At 38.6% G+C, this 15,000-nt stretch overlaps 1 protein-coding gene across 1 annotated transcript in view; it reads left to right on the forward strand.

Annotated features, from left to right (window-relative positions):
- CHGB (chromogranin B) overlaps positions 1-15,000 on the forward strand; it is a 404,164-nt gene that overhangs the window by 40,348 nt on the left and 348,816 nt on the right. The window lies entirely within an intron of this gene.

Consider the following 15,000-nt stretch of genomic DNA (forward strand, 5'->3'; position numbering starts at 1 on the left):
AAGGTAACCTATCAAAGAGATTTTGTAATATGCTTATATTAATGAATAAGACTGACACAGCATGGAACTACTAAGGTTATGGTGGATGTAATATTATAGAACAATATAAGTAAAACAACCTAGTTTCAGATTCCACTGCCTAGTAGCATTTTACCTTAAAACCATTACCAATATAGCAGCCCAGTTACTACTAGGAGGTGATATCCCCCCAACCCAGCCCAGCAACTCTCTGCAATAACACATGTAACTCCCATCTCCCATTTAAACACAAACCCACAGACATACTAATACTCAACATGAACATTTGTAGTATCATGAACAAACTAGAAGAGCTGCATGCAGCTATTTCTGTATATAACCCCAACATAATGCTCATTACAGAGACATGGCTTAAGCCTCATATCAAGGACAACTCCATAACCCCACCCAGCTATAACATTCTAAGGGTAGATAGAGCACACAAAAGAAGTTGAGGTATTGTCCTACTTTACATATCTAACTTAAAGCTTCAGCTCCTGCAAAAAGAATCCCCAAACTTCAAAAATGCTGACACTGTATTTGCTAAACTTCTCCTAAACCAGCACAAACATCTAAACTTACTTGGCATCTACATACCACCAGGTGATAACATAAACACCCTATAATCGATACTCCACTGGGCTTCCCACTCCCTCCCCCAAAAAACCATAGTCCTAGGAGATGTCAACATTGACTGGAACTCTATTCACTCTCCAACACCCACCAACCACATTAATCTATATAACTTCACCCAACTCATTCAGTCAACTACGCGAATAGATAAAACCACCAAAAGGGAATCCATATTGGATTGGATCCTCACTAACTAAGCCAACACTGCCCACCAGTGTGATATACTGCCCAGTTCTCTCAGTGACCACAATTCAACTTTTATCCTTCGACACAAACTTAAATCTACCAACCCACCCTCACTGCTACAAACCCATTCCCACAAAAACCTCCCCTCAGATCAATTCACAGAAACCTTAAAATCCTGTAACTGGACTCCCATCAAAACCCTCCCTCAGGATAAGGCAGTAGAATACTTTAACTCCACTTTCCTAAGGAACCTAAACCAACTAGCCCCAATCAAAACAATTAGGATATGCAGTAGTCATGCCCCCTGGCTACAGAAAACCACAAAAGCTTTACTAAAAAATAGGGATAAAGTGTGGAAAACCTGGCAACAGCACAAATCACCCACAACTAGGCAAGCCTTTTCTGAACTTCGAAATAAGGCAAAAAAAAACAAAAAACAGATTAAGATAGACAAACAAAATCACTATATTTCCTTACAAAAAAAGCACAGTAACAACTCACAAATTCTGGGCTACAGTAAACAACATTCTCATAACCCGGAAAAACCACCACTCCACCACCAAATATAGAAGGCACAAAGCTTGACATAGCCTCCAACATCAACAATTATTTTGCCTCCTCCATACAGAAACTCATAAATGATATAAATGCCACCACCCTCCCACAACTCCCCAGAGCTCAGTCAAACACTATCCCCTTTTCACTCAAACCAGTACCAATCTCAACCATCCAAAAACTCTTAACAAAACTCAAACCAACCACCCTCTCTGCAGACAATCTCCCTGCCGAATACCTCCAACTTGCATCCAGGGCCATTGCTTACCCCATCTTGCTACTTATAAACAGATCCATTACTGAACACACTGTTCCATCTTTGTGGAAAACCTCATACATCATCCACCTTCACAAGGGTGGCCCCTCCACTGACTTTTCTAACTACCGACCCATTGCAATCCTGTCACCCCTATCAAAGATTCTAGAAAGGTGCATCCATTACCATTTCCTCACCCATCTATTCTCCAATATCCTACTCTCCAAAACTCAGCACGAATTCTGATCATCCCATAGCACCACCACTGCCCTAATTAGCTTCACCAACACCACAAACTCATACAGGAACCAAGGGAAACTTGTGTCCTCCACCTTTCTAGACTTATCCAAAGCTTTCTATACAGTTTCTCACAATAAACTCTTATCCTACCTCTCCGAACTCAACCTTGACAATCTCACCCTGCAATGGTTCAGCAGTTACCTAAACAACCCTTCTCAGTCTGTCAAATGGCTCAACTCCCTATCCCCTCCACTCCCCATCACATGTGGCATACCTCAAGACTTGATCCTTGGCCCCCTTCTCTTTAACATCTTTATGAACCAACTCCACTTAGCAACCACAAAAACTGACATAGTCCAATACGTGGATGACACAACCCTAATCTGCCCTGCACCCAACATCCATCTTTTACAAAGCAAAGCCCAAGAATCCTTCACAGAGATAGAAAACTGGCTATACAATTTCCAACTGATATTAAACCCCCAAAAAACACAACTAATGCTATTCTGCCCAATTAACGACCCCACCTTCTCCATACTCTCAGCCAGCAAGACCCTCATCACTCCAGTCTCAGAGTCCAAGCTACTAGGTCTTACAATCGACCAACAACTTAAATATAATAAACATATAGCCCTGTCTCCAGAGTTCACAAAAAGCTGAGATGCCTCTATTGTAGCAAAAGGTTCCTAACCTCTGAGTCCAGAACTGCCATAGCCAGAACTCATCTCTTATCAGCATTACTCTATGCATCCCCAGTGTTAACAAATCTAAATAAAACCGACCTGAGCAAACCTTCCACATGCTACAACAAAATAGCAAGGTTCGCCACCAATGCTAAATTATGGTGTCATCACTGCAATCCCTGCATAAACTACACTGGCTAGAATTTCCAAACTTACTACGTTACCACCAGCTCAACCTAGTACACCAAATACTATACGATCCTGATAAAACTCCAGCCCTAACTGGCCTTATAAACTTCTACAATTCTAATAGGGAACTACAATCCAGTAACAAAGCCCTGACAGAAGTTATTCCATGTAAGAAGAGCTCTGGGGAATATCTATTCCCTCATGAGGTTGCAAAAACATGGAATACCCTGCCGCCTGACCTCAGGTTATAAAACCACATATCCACATCCAAAAACCTGCTTAAATCATACCTTTATGACAACCATCTATGTAACTGCAATGATCTGCCCTGATCCCTCACCCTACTGTAAGCTGCTATTCCCTGGTGCCCTGATGAATACTGTACCTGACACTGTGCTCCACTTCTGTTAATTGTATATATTGTAAATATTTTAAATATGTGCTTACTACAAAACCAAATGTATATATACTATACTTATGTTTACTCTATAAACAAGCTGTGATCACATATCTGTACTATGACCTTGTATCATTTTAACTGTTAACCTTTCTACAACATGTTATCCTAAGCTGTGTTATGACCTAAACTATGTAACCTCCTATTCTTATCATGTATTACTTGCTACTCTAACTTTGTGGAGCTTTTCTCCCCAGGACTCTGCTGAAAACAGACACTAGTTGTCCAGTTGGACTATCCTGGTAAACAAATGTTAAATGAATAAAGAAATAATAAAGAGCTATATAGTGCTATTTATTCATTTATTCCTTTGTTATGGAGTTTATGTGAGATAATAAAGGAGGCAGTTAATATAGCAATAACCCACACCCAGAAGTGGGTTATTGCTATTATACCATGACATTATTTAAGAAAAGAAACTGTTACTTTTCTTAAATAATGGCATAGTATAATGCCTGTTTACTGCCCTTCCGCAGATGTCTGGCATCCGCGGCAGTTCTGATGTACTGCGCGCCTGCGCAGTACATCAGAGTGTGAGCAAAGCAACGGAGAAAGCAAGATCTCCGTTGCTTTTTTTTAGTGTCTCGCTATGTTAAATGAGTTTAACATAGCGAGACAGTTTTAAAATAAGCAACGGACATCTCCGTTGCTTATTTTAAAACTGTCTCGCTATGTTAAACTCATTTAACATAGCGAGACTAAAAAGCAACGGAGATCTTGCTTTCTCCATTGCTTTTTAAACACTGCCTTGCTATGTTAAATGGGTTTAACATGGCGAGACAGCTTTAAAATAAGCAGCGGAGATCTCCGTTGCTTATTTTAAAGCTGTCTCATATGTTAAACCCATTTAACATAGCGAGACAGTGTTTAAAAAGCAGTTATACTAATGGAAAAAAGTCCGGGCAACCGGACCTTTTTCCATTAGTATAACTCGATTTACAACGGGCACGCTGGCCAATCAGCGTGCACGTTTTGGGGGGATCATGGTATAATATTCAGTGAAACCAGAGAAGAGCACAGAGAAAAATGTCAAAATCTAGTGAAGTTTCTTCCACATAAACTTCAAGTGTTTATGCCAAGATGGCTGCTTGTAAAAAAACACAACTACAAAGCACAGAAGACAGGTTTAGGAAAACATTAGTTAGACTGTACATGTGCATTTTAACAGTTCAAAACCAACAACAAAGAGCACCACAGGAAAATAAAATCAACAGTCACACTTAATGAAAAAAGATATTGACAACCCTATATAATACAGATTCTTAAAAAAGCCTCTGGTACTCCATTAAGTGAGTTAGGGGGTTCAGGACTAGTAGTACTTATGTTGCAGAAAGTGAGACTGTGTGTACAGGAGGTAGGTGGCCTGATGAAGGGGGGGCTATAAAGGAGAGGACAAGGTGAGGGAGGGTTGCAAAGGAGTGGACATAGGTAATGGGGGAAGAAGAAAGGATGGTGGTAATAGTGCATAAGTTGTTGTTTTGAGAGGTGAAGCAGGAATCAAGAAAGGAAATGTCTGTTAATGAATTGTCAGCGAGTGGAGATGATTGCTGCTATGCAGTCATGTTAAGGCATAAATCATGACAAAGTGATCATTTTATGAAGTATGTTTGTTTGTTTTTAGACAGCTGAGTAGGATGAAGAAGTAGGTGGCCCAAGTAACCTACTGGAAAAAGATTTTAGTATGTTAATAGAAATAGAGCTGGACAGGCTGTATTGGGTGGTAGAATATCACAGAGATGACCAGAGAATGTTCAAGTATACAATGGAAAATTTGGGGTGGTTGGATGCATGAAGGGCCAGTTTGGGAGACAGGAGGAAGTTTATGTTTTTAGGGACGTGTGCAAGCAGACCAGCAGGCTGAATACATAGGGAGTTGTTATATGAATATAAATGCAAACATAAACATAAATAAATATAAATGTTATGTTTTTTGTAAGATTTGCTTTCATCCATACAAGAGATTGCAAGCACCTGCTTGTTTTGTTAAATACGGAATTATTACTAAGGTGATGGGGGGGGTAGCAACTGCTAAACAGCATTTCTTAAATTATGTGAATGCTGTTTTAGATGAGAAAGGAAGATGGGAAGCGAAAAGATGGAGATGGACCTCTGGAAGTGAGGAGGGGGTGCAATAGATAAAAAGAATGGCAAGTGAAGTAATTCTGGATAATGTTTAAAATGAGAGCATAGATCCCAGGTGAAATGGACTTACAGTGACATTGAGGGTAGGATAGCAGCTCAAACATGGGTGTTTAACAAAAGGGGAAGGAAGGGCATGAAGATGCTGGAATGTTAATTAGAGGTGAAACAAAACTGGAGAAGGGTTGGAAAATGTGTGAAAGAAACTAATGGAATAATTACAAAGGCAGCCAGATGTAATCAAAGGGGCAAAATTGTGCTTAAACAGGGAAGTAGATAGTAGAGAAAGATATTAGTGTGAAGGTTGAAAGATGAATAACATGAGGCTGTGAGAGGAGTATTTAAGAATACAGCAGTTTGGGGTTATGGATTTTAAATAAGCTATATAGGTGTAGGGAAATGTGGGAGAGGAAGAGTTGTCAGGGCGAAGAATGGTATGGAAGGGCAGGGTTAAGTGAAAAATGCAGATGAACTTCGAATCAATATACTAATGCAATGGTTATCAATGCTATTAGATAGTTAAAGGGAAGGCATGTGGTCGATGGGTTTTCGGTACATTTTTTTAAGTATAATGGATAAGAGGTGATGAAGAATTTGGCTGAGGTGTTTAACAGAGTATTAATGGTGAGTCATAATGTACAGTGCACTACATTCAGCACACAGATTTCCTTGCTTGTGGGATGTCTTATGACTGTGTTTCTTTTCTTGGTCTCATAATAGGAAATAAAATGGTTATTTGCTTATTATCTCTTGTGTCTGCATGGCATCTACATGGTACTAAACTCTTCAGAAGTCCTAACAATTAATACTAGTTTACACTAATACAGCTCTGGGCAACATGGACATGCAATTTCCAAATGTCTCCATAGCCAGCTTGGAAGATATAGGCATCCTGAGATAATGTAGCAATTGTCTCATGTTCAGAGCCAACATTTTAATCCTTAAAGAAAATAATACAGTGTGCAAGAGATGCACATACACAATTTCATCAGAGGCAAAAATCACACTTGCAAACAAAGCTGTCAAGAACACACAAACTACATCTACTATACATAATAAGCACCACACCCACAGACTATCTAAAGCAAAGGCACTAAAAAGCAATCCTCCCTAACCTCAAAGTCCACCTCAGCATACAAATGGCAACACCTGTCCGCAGCAATCTCTAAAGCACATATCAAAAGTAACACCAAGCAGTACACCATTGGTGGCTCGTGATACCGGACTGCAGGACTGCAGCCCCCTGAGCTGTGAACCACAATGGTACAGTCATATAGTCCTACAAATCCTCCATACAAAGTGAATCCGGACTGCTGCCTTTCCAGTCCAGATTCAGGAAGAAGGAAGCAGACTGCTGATTCCCAAGAAGGGGATTGGACTGCATAGTCAGCAGTCTTGGAACGAGCCGAGAAACCGGTGTGCATTCCAGAAAGCTGAGATTCAGGTGGATTTACTGCAGCTAAAAGAGCGGAATGCAGGTACGGAGACTCGGGTGTGTGTATATAAAATGGCCCAATTCATATCTGGTGGTGGATAGGGAATACCTCAGGCTTGAACCCTGTACCTTAGAGTCAGGAAGAGCCTGAATTTCCTACCCACCACCATCTGTGACCACTCTGCAGACTTTTGCCTCATATTTTTCTTCTGTTCCTTATAAAATCTGTGGTTTCTGGAATGGATGTTTAATTCAATAAATAGCTGTTGATGGTGTAGTGGTGTAGTGGTAGTATTGTTGCTTCACAGCTAGAGGTTCTTGCCTGGGGTGCTTTCTGTGTGGAGTCTGCATGTTCTCCCTGTGTTTGTATGGGTTTGCTCTGGTGTCCTCCCATGTTACAAAGACATGTGCATGGAGTGTTTTTCCCTGGGCTTCTGCTGAAAATTGCCTTTTGTTCCAAGTCAGACTTTCCTGGTTAACAAATGTTAAATAAATAATAAATGTCAGACATTTGAATTTCAGACTTCATATTCTTCAGAAGGTACATGGTAACACAAAACCTTTTATTCTACCAATTTTCTAAGTTTATAAGATGAATATTTGAAATTTGTCCCTATTTTTGGGACTGTATACCCCCATTATTGGCGTTGCTGTCCAGTTCGATTCTCAGCTAAAGCGTCTTCTGCGTGGAGACATGCGTGAATGGGCGTACCCTCGTTAAAGGTTGTGCGTCAGGGCTGGCAACTCGGCACGTAAAAATCTACTGCCAATCATTAGCAGATTGGAGTTCCGCTGTAGCAATCCCTAACCGGGAAAAGCCTAAAGACACAACAACAACAACAACAACATACCCCCATTATTGGCTTCATCCAGGTTTTTTGTACTAAGGTTGAGAGCTATGGTGAGAACTGAATTCAGTGAATATTTTTGGGGGCTGTATTCCCCCATTATTGGCTTTGTTCAGGTGTTTTGTGCTAAGAGGTTGACAGCTATGGTGAGAACTGACTTCACTAAATAGTAGCCATTTAAATTTCAGTCTTCCTCTCTTTAAGAAAACACCTGATTTGGCATAGTGGTATGTTGCTTTGGCTGTTTTGCACTAGGTCCTGGGTTCAAGACATGTATGGTAATAGCACAGTATTTTATTCTAGCAATTTTCCAAGAATATACAAGCAATGTTTAAAATGTGTACCTGGTTTTTGGGCTTTTGCCCCCCCCCCCCAATAAATTTTGGCTTTTTCTAGATTTCTTGTGCTGTAAAGTTGAGAGATACAGCTGAGTGTCTAATAGATTTTACAAGGAGCTGAGAGCTGCAGGGAAGAGATGTTTAGTGCTGCTTATGCTGAGGCTGCTTGCATTGTTAATAGCACAGCAGGTAGTGTACTTGCTTTTGATGCAGCAGACTGTTAATTCTACTCCCACAGTATGGAGATGCATTGCTGAAACTGTACTGTGTTGTAAAGGGGGTGGATGCTGCAGTCCTTTTAGGTGAAGATACCTAGTAATTATGCACCTGTTATCAGTTTTCCATCCATCCCCTATTGCAATATTACCAGCTTATCTTCTTTTTTTAATTTAACATAGGCAATTTATTCCTCAAGGGCAATGGGTACTTTATTTGTAGATGAAACAATGAAATATAAAGTTGTTTGCTAGCAGCAACCTCTTCATTAGTTATAGATCTCTTTAATGTGGAATTATTTAGATGACTTTGACTTCTTCAGAGATTGCGCATATTTACTGATACTGGTGGATTGTAGAAGTTTGAGTAGACTTTTATGATGGAAATGTTCTGAATTGGGCAGTTTTGTCATTATTGGTGCATGCATTTTGTTTCATTGCTTACTGGAAAAATGTTCAAAACATTAAATTAAAATGCCCTCTAACAACTGTACTGTATTATACAAGGAATATTATTTAATACAATCAGGCGGGTGTATCAAAGAACACTTCAACTGTCTAAGTTCATACAAGAGGAATTTGTAGTACTGTCTGTACGTTCCCCCAATATATTTGGCCTTGTCCAGATTTCCTGCATTAAGAGGTGGAGAGGTATGTGCAAATAAATAACTTTATCGAATTAGGAATATCCAAACTTCTCAACTGTCCCCGATTTTGGCTCAGAATGTTGCTCTCCCCCTAATAATCCCTCCGCAAAATGGCAATTTTGGAAGAAAACGTGGAGGGTTTACAGTTATAAATAACTGTAATGATCAGAGTTCTATCAGAATTATATATTACTTTTATTTCAGAAATGCATGTAGATTATTTTATTTTGTCAGCTGCTCAAGTTAACAGTTCTAATATTAAAAATGTGTCCCTTGACAGGTTTCCAGCTGTATTGTGTGGCAATTTTATATTTTTGCATCACATTTTTGATACATTTTTTCACAAAAGTGTGTTTTTTCTGGCAAATTAGTGGCAAATCATTAAAGACTGAAGTTAGAAAATAATGACAGACATTTGAGTTTCAGATTTCATATCCTTCAGAAAATTCATACTAATGCAAGACCTACTACTATTCTATTATCTTTCTAAGTTTATAAGAGCAATATTTAAAAATTGTCCTTATTTTTGGGCCTTTGTCTCAATTCTATTTATGGCTTTGTCCAGATTTCTTGCTCTGAGGTTGAGAGGTATGACAAATGTGTCAGAGCCATCACAGTCAGCCAGAGACATTTCAAATATGACATACTTGTTGCACCCCACTCTCCCATGTAGTGACTCAGCATGCGTCCAAGAACGGCAAGGAGCAGTTATGCAGTGTAAGTGTGCAGAGTATTTCCCCCATCCAAGACAGACACAAGTACGACAGTGGCTTTTCATCTGTCCTTGATTTTGCAGAATGTTCTGTTTGTTTGCCATATTTTTATACTGTTGATTTATGCTTCTTATTATTTAGAAAATGCATGTTGTTGCAGTGCATGTTGCTCTGTGTTTAAGTTGCAATGCTTTAATGACCATCAGGTAAGCTTATCTGAGATTGTAAGATGCAAGTAAGCTTTAATAAGGATACTGTTAAAGAATTACCAACACTGAAAGCCTTTTTGTTGTTGCCATGCAGAGAATATTTACATAACTAGATAATGTATAAGCCTTAGGTATTGAAATTCATATGACAAGTATTTGTCATACTACTGTTACTATTTTCAGAAGCTCATTACATTTTTTTGAAGACTTGCAGTCATTTTTGAAGGCTTTACCCATGAACTAAACAGAATGCCAAGCTATCATGTGTGGTCCATAACCTGTGTGTGCAGTAATCCTTTAAGCAATTTATCTTGAGCTTGTTTCTTGTTTGCTGTTCATTTTTTACTTTGATCATGTTTTCCCCATGAAACAAGTAGATAGTTGTCAGACAGCAGGTCTTTTTTGGATAAGAAACATTTTTACAAGTGAGGGTATCACAGAGATTGTTACTTTCAGCATGCTACTTGGTACTTTTATCAAGCTGAATATAAATTGTAATTAGAACTGCAGTTTAAGGAGAAGTGGTTTGAGTTGAATGCTGCTTCTTTTGTTTTTATACTTGATTTTGACTGGCATTCCAGTAATGTATTTAAAAAGTAATTTATTTTTTCATGCCTCACAACCTTTTTGTTTCCATCTAGATATTAAGTAAGCTGTCATGTAGCCAATGCACTGAAATATTTTTTCTTCTACACTTTATTTTGTCTGGATCAGACATTTGTAATGATGGGTTGGCACCTAGGGCAGCCGTATTTAATTAAAGTTCCAGTTGTTGTAGTTAACAACACCCCTTCCCATTGGCCCTACCCATTCAGCTGTCTCCTGCAGCCCCCCTTTGATTTGAAGTCACCAGCCACCACTGCAGTACACATATGCCCACACTCAGTGGACCCCAAGAACAAAGTTCATAAGACAAGCAAACACTTTACCCAGGCTCTTGTCATAGGGGACTCCATAGCATGACACACAGATGCCTCATGGGAAAGAAGAAGATAACAGTTAGTTGCTTATATTGAGTCATGATTCACCAGGTTTAGCATGCAATCTAGTCAATACACCACAGCTACCATTATGATTCTATCATAGTCCATCTGAGTGCAGATGATCTGAGACGAACCTCACTAAACTATATGCATAGAGACATTATGGATCTCTCTAAATATGTATCTCAAACAGGTATATGCCTTGCATTAAGCAGCATTCTTCCTTCACTAAGGATGATGCCACAGTACAAAGAACAATGATTGACTTTAACAAATGGCTTAGTTTCTGGTGTCATTGCAGGGGAATTCAATATTTGCCAGTATACGAAAACATGGTTATAGATCATATTGCTTTGCCAAGGATGGTTTGCACCTATCCCCTCTGGGCTTTTGGATATTGATTAAAATTATAAACCCCTTTAAAGCCTTTTTAGGCAATGCCAAACAGACAAAACTACTAACTTAACAAATAAAACCCAGAGAACCTAAAGGTGTTACTGCTTAATGCTATAAGCCTTAACAAGAAACTCCACACTCTACAAGTCCTCCACACTCAGGAGAATATAGGTATCTGTGCCATTACCGACACATGATTTAAAGATGCAGAAAGTACTCCAGCAGTGCAAGGCTTTAGTGCCTTCCACACATTTAGACCATCAGCAGCATAGACAGGGACTAAAGTGGAGATGTCTCAGTCTATATTAACAAATTTACCTCTAGGTTGATTAATCAACTTTATGCCCTGGAGTTCATCCATATGCATTTTGCCATATATTAAGTCCCTTGCCATATCCTAGCAAGCTGTAGGTCACTATCTATGCCCCAAGAATCCCATAACTCATAGCTAGACCTGCTGGAGGCGCTCACCATCCAGCCAAATACTCTACTCATGGGAGACTTCAACTAGCCCGGGATAGACTGGGAAACAAACACTGTTTTCCAATTTGCAGGAACAACATTCGCTGGGCTTTAGTAACACAAACACTTTTCACCAGATAGTGCACATTCCATTTAGAGGTTCAAACATACTGGACCTAGTACTCGTCAATGTGGGAGACTGCTGCACCCCCCATGTCACATCCTCACTGGTGAAGTCATGTCGCAAAGCTATCTCTTTTAAAATGAAAATCAACCTGGAAAGCCCAGCAAAGCCTGTAGCAGTTAAAAACTATCCTAAAGCAAACTACATCTTATTAAGTTATAGTTTGTCAAAATTCAGTACACCTCCGAACTCCAAGTTCACAGCAACCTATGTGGAATTTTTCTCAGAAACCCTATATAGCCACATAAATGGATGCATAGAAGCTGCTATACCTACAATGCCCCCTCCAAAAAAAAAAAAACACAAAACAAATCACACTGCTGAAATCCCAACCTTAACAAAGTATATAGCAAAAGGAAAAAAGAAATAGCAACTCTGTCAATAACAAGAGCTCAATAATTAAACTAAACGGGAAACTAAGAGGACTAATTAAATGCAGCAAGGGGTGTGAGGGGTGTAGGAAAATCTTGCCCCTGATTAAAGCATTTTTAAACTATGCTTGCTCTATTAAAGGTTTATATGAAATGCATTTGTGAGTCATCAGTGAGTCAGTGTGTATATGCTTTTTCTGTTTTCTCCACTTGTGCGATTGTGGAGTTAATATATTGAATTAAGGGGTGTGGGGGCAAGCCTCCCACATTGGGGCTGCAATGGGCTTACAGTCAAAGTTGTTCAGTCATTTGTCATTCAGTGAAGTGTAAGTCGGTCCAAATGACTACAATCAGTCTGTAGTATTGCAAGGTAGTAAAGCACAACAAGGATTTCTTTGGGTGAAATCATCAGATGTTAGTATAATATAAAACACATACAGCTGAAAATCAGAGTTTCTTTAGCATATTGTCCATCATTTAGAGTTACAGTTGTTGCCAGATTTGATTTTGACTGGATGGCCAGATGACAAAAAGAAGTTCCCATTAATATGTCAGATTTATTATACTTATGAAAAGAGAAAAAAAATCACCTTATAAACCAAAGGACTTCAAAGTACAAAGTATGTCCAGAAACAGATAAAGCAGAAGTCCAACACTCAGTAGATCTTTTAAAATGGGCTTAATACTTACAAGCTGTCCATGTGACTAACAGTGGATGTGATATTACAAATAAAACGAAACTGATTGAGTAAAAGTGGATTGATTATTTTTGTGATGACCATTTTCCAAGGCTCCATTTTAAAAGATAAGCATGGTATTCTTTAAAGATATTTAACTGTTTAATTGTTTTATGAATATTTTATGTAAGGGTATTTTAAATAATGTTTTACATAAGGGCATTTTAAATGAGGTTAATTAAATGTATGAGCTGATTGGCTGTTTATTGTATATATGGCTTGTTTGCTGTTTTGAGTTTTACACACTGACAAAGTGTTTTACTTGAAAGCTTTGTTTTGTTTCATTAAAAGCTACTGAGCGTTAGACTTCTGATTTATTATACTTATAGTGATAAAGCTCGTGAGTCACATACTAACTGATGTTCAAGTCTAAACAGAACATGTATTCCTCCTCAGCTTCAAAAACATGTTAGGGAAAATATATGAAGCACATATATTTATGAACTGTCAAGTGCAAAGAAATAATATATAATGTCTTATCTTGGACAGATACATCAAAAGATAATTGAATGTATAGTCTAGAACAATTAAGTGTGCAATATGTATAACAAAAACAGCATCAAAGATATTATGATTCCTCATGGGATTCTAGATTATTGATGGAGTAACGTTGTTTCAGATCTGTTCCTTCTTCAAAGACGGTTAGTAACATATCTGTTTTTATTATTATTATGATTTTATTTAACTCAGAGATACTTCATTTTAAATTGCCATAACATTGTTGAAAAACAAAATTATTATATGGTATCTCGAATATGCTTGCCACAGATAATGGTCCACAGTATATGAGCCAAGACTTTTTTCACAGGAACGGTTGTTGCAGCACACTAGGTTATCACCAAGATAAACTTAGTCATATGCTTAAGGTGAGAGAGTGGGTCAAACTATAAAAATGTTTCTTGAAAAACATGTTGCTAGCACAGATCAAGACTGTTATTACTCACATTTTGAGTATAGAAACATGTCTTCAACCCAGAAAGCTTTTACCTTCTCAATTGTTGATGAGGTGGAGAATGGAGCAAAGTTGACAGCACTGTCAGCTTTATATCAGACAGAATGGATTCTTAATGTTCCTGCAGCATGGCAAACAATCCAGAATGCTGAGACACGGATAAAGTTTGGCTTCAGAATTCAAGAAACAAACATTTAGACCAGTTATTGTTTGAATGTCCAATAGGTCAAGATTCTATATTGCTTGGACTAAATATGGTTTGTACTTTACAGGAAGAGAAAATTCTTATATAAAGCTGGAGATTTGTCATTCCATAATAGAAGGCTAACTGAGAATGTACAATTTATTGAGTACGTGAGTCAGGAAAAGTCACCAAATGTACAAACTGAGAACATTCCTGACTGCTCACAGGTGAATCCTGAGGGAGCCTCTGTTCCAGCTGATACTCCAGATGTCAGTCCAATTGAAGATTACCCTATTACTGATCAACTATGTGATGTGTCTGTAGAACCTAACATGACTACTACTTCGTATCGTAGTGTCAATAGTGTGTCTAGATGTGATAGTGATTTACAATTCTATAGTATATTCTGCAGCATATAATGTGTAGGTATATATTTATGTTTCATGCAAGCACTAAGTCTTAAGGTGAGGGGTGTAATTTCTTGCATGTGAGACCTGATGTGACTGTCTCTTCCTTTGACGCTTGCACCGTTGTTTGTTGACTAGCTCCTGTATCTGTGTGCCTCTCACCATTACATTGGTATACACAATGTACTAGACCCTGCAGAGGTCCTGATGAGACAGACAGAGGTAAGCATCAGTAGTAGAAATGGTGACCTAAAGAAAAGAGAATGGGAGTATCCAGCAAACTGTGAGCCACTGTCATTGTGTGACGTGGCTGTGAAGACGCATGCACAGGTGGTGGCAGCCAGGGTTTGAGGTGTCTTAACAGAAATAGTGATAAATTCTCAGGTAAGGATCATGAAAGAAAGGTTCACCACTGACCACTGGAGGTTAATGTGTTTTATGGAATGGGTAGAAATATGAGGCAGAAAGAGGTGGGGATGGTTTTATTTAATATCAAAAGGCATTCAATATGGTGAGATGGAAATTTTTGTTCATGATTTTGAGGGAAGTGGTATATAGGAAGT

This window comes from Protopterus annectens, chromosome 1.part2, assembly GCF_019279795.1.
Source record: "Protopterus annectens isolate FY-2018-M chromosome 1.part2, PAN1.0, whole genome shotgun sequence".
In the NCBI taxonomy this organism is placed as follows: Eukaryota; Metazoa; Chordata; order Ceratodontiformes; family Protopteridae; genus Protopterus; species Protopterus annectens.